This window comes from Rattus norvegicus, chromosome 4, assembly GCF_036323735.1.
Source record: "Rattus norvegicus strain BN/NHsdMcwi chromosome 4, GRCr8, whole genome shotgun sequence".
In the NCBI taxonomy this organism is placed as follows: Eukaryota; Metazoa; Chordata; class Mammalia; order Rodentia; family Muridae; genus Rattus; species Rattus norvegicus.
In genome coordinates, this window is record NC_086022.1 from 102,960,689 (window position 1) to 102,967,775 (window position 7,087).

Here is a 7,087-nt window from a genome sequence, read left to right on the forward strand (position 1 = left end):
CAAATACCGGACTAATGCCTGGAGATGACAAATCTCTGACAGCAAGGTTAAGATTGATATAAAGTCAATGAAAGCCTATGGGACAGTGGTGACAGCTTTTTTTCATATTTCCACTGAATGTTTTAATGTATTTTGTGTCTGACACAGAAGGATATCAAAGAAGTGGTAGCGATATTCATTTTTGTGATAACAAAACTATTAATTCCATGATCTTGTGCTCATGAGAAATCAAACACACAAAGCTATGAAGACCTGAACTCTTTCAACAAAACCAGTTCCATATAGTGATCTGGAGTGTAGTAAATTCTGAGTAAAAATAAGGAACGATACTAGGAAGGAAAAATCTAAGATTGCTATATCAATAATTACTGATGCTAAAATGAAGAGCTACTTTGATGTGATGAAACATCATGAGCAAAAGCAATTTGTGAAGGAAAGACTGTACTTTACTTCAATATAGCAGTTCATCATCAAAAGCAATGAAGGAAAAAACCATGACAGTCATGTGGAGTCAGGAGCTGAAACAGAGGCCATGAAGGTGTGCTACGTACAGGTTTATTTGCCATAGCTTGCTCAACCTATTGTCTAATATGACTAAAGATTTTAAGCCCATGGGCATAACACACAATTAGTCAAAAATTGGCTGAGCCTTTCAACATCAATCAACAATTAAGAAAATGCCTTACAGACTTGTCTATAGCTTGACATTACGAAGGCATTATCTCAATTGAGGCTCTCTCCTCTCTGATGACTCTAGCTTGTGCCTAACTTGGGTCAATTCAGTACATCACCAATAAGAACATTATTTCTTAATCTAATTTAAACATATATATATATATGCATATATTTATCAGAACTTTCATATTCCCCACAAAACATAAGAATATTTCCTTTTTTGTCTTTATGTGATACAGGATGTACAATAGAAAGATAATTGTTTTTGTCATCCATGTTCTTTGGACTTTACTGAACATAATTCATTGACTTCAAAGACTTGATCATGTCTAGCTCATGTCATTTCTATCATTTTTATGCACTGTCTCGTACTAGAGCTATCACCTACTCTTGAATAAAAACTATTCCATTCTGTTAGTAGTACAAACCTCTGAAAATATCAGGTGAGACAAACATGGCTTCCACTTTAGCAATTTACTGTTTCATAGTTTAGTTATTTTTAAGTAGGTAAAAAGATCAATGATTACTCAAAGTCATGTGCAAGTAACACTACCATTTATGTAGATTGTGTACTCCTAAAAAAGTAAACACACACACATATACACATACACACCTTAACAAGATAAATTTTCCTCCATTTTGGAGAAGTGAGACTTTGCAGTAACATCTATCTACACAGCATACTGAGAATAAAAGGACCATTTCTAAAATGATGAGAAAGTAGTCCTTGGCCTATAATTGCACCAGGACATTATTGTCATATTGCTTTGAAATCTGTAAAACATTTTAAAATGGCTGTAAGTTCATGTAAGTTCAAATATCGAGGCTGTAATATAAAATGTTACACTCTATTCTATGTTTCAGTTCTTCAAAGTAAGAGCAATTGAACAGGATTTCCAGAAAAATTTCTTAGTCTCATATCTTCTTATATGTATTTTTGTTTAGAATTTTCTCTTATCAATGTGAATTTTTTAATCCAGCCTTGATAGTGTAAGATAAGCATGGCTTCCCCTGGCCCTCTCAATTCTGATTAGCTTTGAAGAAAATATGTCATCTTATTAGTTTCACTGGATTGATTGGTAGTATATGTAGACTCTGTTTTCAAAACTTCCATGGAAGTTAGTTCAACTGCATATTCCCATGCCTGGTAATGCAGCTGATGGTGAAAATTAGAAATATTTACCTCTATAAACCCTGCATTGTCAACACTAATTAAACCTGTTTTACATAGTCCTTCCCCAGAGTAGTCCAGCTCTTAAAGATGCTATTATTGGATCACCACAAGAATATAGAATGGTAGAAGTGGGCCAGAGCTCTGCAAGCAACAAAAGATCTTCCTGTCAGCCTTTATGATTTTTGTTCTCTTCTAGTCAGGTAAGAATAGGAATGAAGTCAATAATAGCAAGTCCTCTCCTCCTATAAGGATACAGAGTTTCCAGAATGTTTCATCCTACCACCCATGTTTCTGAGTGAATCCATTTTCTAGTTAAAGATATCCTCTATTCATAAATTCTTCTTTAAGGATGATAATTTATACTTATTCATATTGTGAAATAGGTTTTCTGTTTAATAATTTTTACAAATGCAAAATATTGTAATCCAATCTCCTGGTACCCTAGCATATACTTGGAACAGGTTTTAAGTGTGGGTATAGGGAAACTGATCCTTCAATTTATATACAGAGTAACTCCAACCTAGCACAAGTCGCCATTGGTTGCTGTAGGTGATAGATAAAACAAGGCTGTAGTGGTTTTATTAGGTATGGTCCGCATAGGCTCATGTGTTTGAATATTTGGCCCATAGTAAGTATACCCCTAATAAGAGGGGTAGATAAGGGTAAACAATTTGTCAATATAATTTTTGCAGATTTCATGAGTAAATATGTCCTTGTAGGAAAAAGTGTGTCACTGTGTGTTAAGGCCTCCTGTGCTCAAGCTCTGCCAAGTGTGGAAGAGTCTCTTCCTGGCTGCCTTCAGTTCAAGATGTAGAACTCCTGACTCCACCAACAACAAGTCTGCCTGCATAATGCCATGCTTCCCACTATGATGATAATGCATTGAGCCTCTGAAACTGTAAGCCAGACCCAATTAAATGCTTGCCTTTATAAGAGTTGCCTTGGTCATGGTGCCTCTTCAAAAAAGTAAACTCAAACTAAGACAAAGTCAAAGCTGTCTTTCACGCACTGATAGAATATGACAAGACCAGCAGATTCTGTGATAAGGGTGTGGAATTTGTCCACATAAATTGGCAAGTTTCCATGAGCCTTGTTTTATCTGTGCCTTGTTATTAGAAACTGTAATTTGCACACAGATTGTATTGATTCTGCCTTTAATAAAGAAACTTGGTAAGATATATGTGCGACACTTATGAGACTTTAAAACTTTTTCATAGCTCTATAAGTAAATTTAAATAAATTTATTTACTCTATCTTGGGTTTAATCGAGTGACTTTTATGGCAGCCAATGCTATCTAAGTTTGGATGTGCTAATACATACTTCCCAGAACTTCAACACATCACACACAGTTCAGTGGCTCAAGAGTAACCCTAAGCATGTGACTACATAAGGCTATTAGTGATCTTATGATAACTCCATGGCTCTTTAGTGTGTAACATGGAGCTAAAGACCTTGTACTTTCTGAATTTGGGGTGATATTTAGTCTTTCTTTTCTTGCTACATTGACGTTCTATTGAGAATGGGAATATATGTTCAATGTGCTGTGGATGGAGGTATTTAACTTTCAGTTTGATTTTTGCCATTGTTTACTGATAAGAGGTTATCTAGAATACTAAACTAGTGTTTGAAATTTTGAAATAAAATCAAAGTGATGGAGTCATACAAGGTTGAAGAGTTATTTTCGATTTTAAAATAACCAGGCAGAAAGCTATGGCCTAAACATGAAATATCTCTCATATGCTTGCATTTTTTTACACTATGACTGCAGCTTGTGGTACAATATCAAGATTGTGAGCCTTTGGCAGGTGAAAAATGCATAGCAGAAATAGGTCTCTGACAGTGAAATTTTGGAAATCAGATAAACTCCTCAATCTAGTTGTTTCTATGCTTTATGTTCCACCAATCTATGTTCCTCCTCCTAGGGAATTCATTGCCAGGCCTTGCTGTAAGATGGTAAGACATCCATCTAATGGTGAGTCAAAATACGTATCACCTTCCAAGTTTTTTCTTGTCAGGTATTTTGTCAGAATGACTAGAAAAGTAACAAATAAATGAAGATCTACTTAGTAATAATATAACCAAGGATCTGTATAATGTTAGTAAACATCTTACAGACTACCTTAGTCAAAGTCGCTGTAATACAAATATTTATATTTTTACAACATTGTATGGAGATATATCCAAAGCAGTTTAATAGTACATAAAACATGTTTAGACATTTCATGTGTCTTATGAACTTACTAAGATAATAATTACTGAAATTAATCATCCTTTCAGTTCCAACAGTATAAATATGTCAATCCTCATCATCTCTTTACTTTTGAGTAATTTGTATGGGTAGTGTCTTTTGAATTCAGATAACAAAGCAGAAACTTTGTTAATATTTCAAACAGTCATTATGTTAATACAGGCCATTGTTATTAGAATAATTTATCATAATGGCAGGGAGCCTAGCAGCCCACAGGCAGCTATGATGCTGGAGAATTCGTTGAGGGCTATAGTGTGCTTTACAGGGAGCTGACAAAGTGTAGGAGAACAACGTGGGGCTTTTAAAGGCTCAAAGTCTACTGGAGTGAACTACCTTCTTTAATAAGGACACTTCTTAATCATCCCCAAACAGTTTATCAACTGAGAACGAAGCATATGTCATATCTGGTTCAGTCTCATTGAAACTATCACAGATGCTGCCCTTTTAGATTTGGGAATCAGAAGCACATACTTAGGCAGCTTCTATTGTATGGGCAAATGAGCTGTAACATCTAAGTAGGAACAGACTGTACAATAATTATAATAGCAATATACCTGCTCATCAAACACCAAATTACTTGAGGCACTTAATGGTTGTGGTATGGACCCTAGTTCCTGTGTTAAAGAATCCCTCATTTTCATATCTATGGTTCCTTCCATTTTGGTGTACAAACTCAATGATGATGCAATACAAACAACTAAAATGTGGTTACTACCTGGGGTGAAAAAAATGATAGATATTTACATGCTGCCGAAATACTAGAAAAACAGTAAAAATATTGATATTATAAAGGCTTGCCTGGGTGCTTTTCACAAAACCACAGTGCCCTCAAACTCCTGGTTATGACATAAAAATACTCTAAGCTGATGTGGACACTAGAAAGTGAAACTGGAGCAGCCCAATATCACACTACTGACTCTCTGAGTGATTTATGTTATGATCTGTATCACTGTGGGAGGGATGCCATGACAGTGTTGACAATAAGTTGTAGCATCTTCAGCCTCCACACCACTGAGGGTGAAAGTGAAATCTGTCCCATATCCTCTGCATCTGAACCTTGAATGAACCCCATCTGCCAACCAGTTGCAACATAGATCTGAACCTTAGCAGCCTTCTGTGCTTTCTGCCAATATCAAGCTAAAAGGCTAAAAATGTTTACACAAGCCTGGCAAGTTATGGTGACACTTTCTCCCAGAGATGCAGATAGAGTAGGTCTGGGTCATCTGGATGTCAGATGAGACACTAGTATTAAAGACACAAAACAAGTATTTACCAATTACGTAGATTACAAGAGAATTAACTTGAAGAACAAGACAGTACGTACTGAACTGAACTAACTACATTATTATTGCTATCCTTCCTTACCTGGAAGTAAGAGTAGCAGTAATAGCAAGAGCTGAATGCAGACCTTATGTTCTGGCTGCAAATAGATTTTGCATTGAGTTTGAACACACTATAAAAGTCCTTGAGACATGTACGTAGTAGTAGGGGCTCACGCAATTTATCAAGCACAAGGCACAGATGCAGAACTGGATCAACTAGCAACTCAGTGGAGTATCAGAATCCCAAGGTGTCCTGGACAAGAACTGGGATAAGTATATTATTCTACAAATAGTCGGTTTCTTGAGTTTGAAAGATAACTTAGTCTTTTTTTTTTTGACAGATGAGTCTTTAAATAGAAAAACAAAAGTATCCCCTGGAAAAAGTCAAAAGCCACTCGTACAACAATACCAACACACATTTCTTCAATCCAGACAGCTAAGTTTTAGTTCTTCGCCTTGGGAAGTGACCTGCATACACATACAACGACAGCGTGATTTCTTTCATAAGGCTCTAGCATTAACTTCCTGGGACTTCATGTTCTCTTGCTGCAACTTTTTCACTTCAGATACAAACACCGCTTCGGCTGAAGCTGTGGAGTCAATGCAGTTGGCCTTAATGGAAATCACAAAATGTCCTGAATTCCGCAGGAAAGTGTGGGAATCCCAGGCCACAATTCGGGTTTGGTCTCGCTGGGCCACTTCGCCAAAAGGTTTATCCACCATTGTGATAAGCATGCGGTATTTGTTTGGGTGCTGAGCATCTTCAATTACAGGAATAATGTTGGTCTTCTTCTTGATCAAGTTGATGAGGTCCCGGGCAGAGCAGCAGGAGAACTCAACTGCGTAGACCAGACCATATGGGCAGATGATGTCAGAGATGTGGGAGACGGTGATGCCTGAGGCTGCCCAAGTTTGAGCACCTTGGCCCCAGGCTTGATGTGGATCTGGTCTACGCTGCTCAGGATTACTGCGCCCAGCTTGGAGTGGAAGGGGTTCCAGGCTCGGTACTCAACTTTGTCATCTGCTTCTGAGATAGAGATTCTCTTGTCTCCATACACAGATTCTCCAGGGATCAGATTCTTTGTGACAAGGGCATCCTTCTTTCCACGACAGATAAAGACTCCTTCATACCAATGGGCTTCCACCATCACATTCTTCCCTGACTGGTTAACTCTCTTGTCTTTCCGGCCACTACCTCGTACCCCATTACCCCCAGATTGGAGGCCTCCATTACACCCAGATTGGAAGCGTGCACCTCGGCCACCTCCACCTTCTCCTCCCCTGAAGCCACCACCTCCTTCACCTCGACCTCGACCTCGACCTCCACCACCAAAGCCTCCTTGTTCCATTGCCAAAACCTCTGCCTCCTCAGCCTCCTCCTTTACCACCTATGTCACCAGAGCTGCCTCTGTCACCAAAGCCGCCCCCACAAGGCTGAAACCTGGCTTCATTATTGCATTCTGTTGGCCCAACTCGGGCAACCTCATGATTCAGTTTTTAGAGCACCTGTTCTTGTTGCCTTTGCCAGTTATCAGTGTTTGACTCCAAGCAACTACAGCAATGGGTAATCATCCCTAACTTCCCGTGGATCCCTGCCCTTTTCTAACCTCCACAGTCACCAAGCCCTCATGTAGTACATATATATGCACTCAGGCTAAACACACATA

The 7,087-nt window shown here is 38.3% G+C and overlaps 1 pseudogene; it reads right to left on the bottom strand.

Moving 5' to 3' along the window:
- Nucleotides 1-5,863: 5,863 nt before the first annotated feature.
- Nucleotides 5,864-6,871, bottom strand: Fbl-ps4 (fibrillarin, pseudogene 4; annotated as a pseudogene).
- Nucleotides 6,872-7,087: the final 216 nt, after the last annotated feature.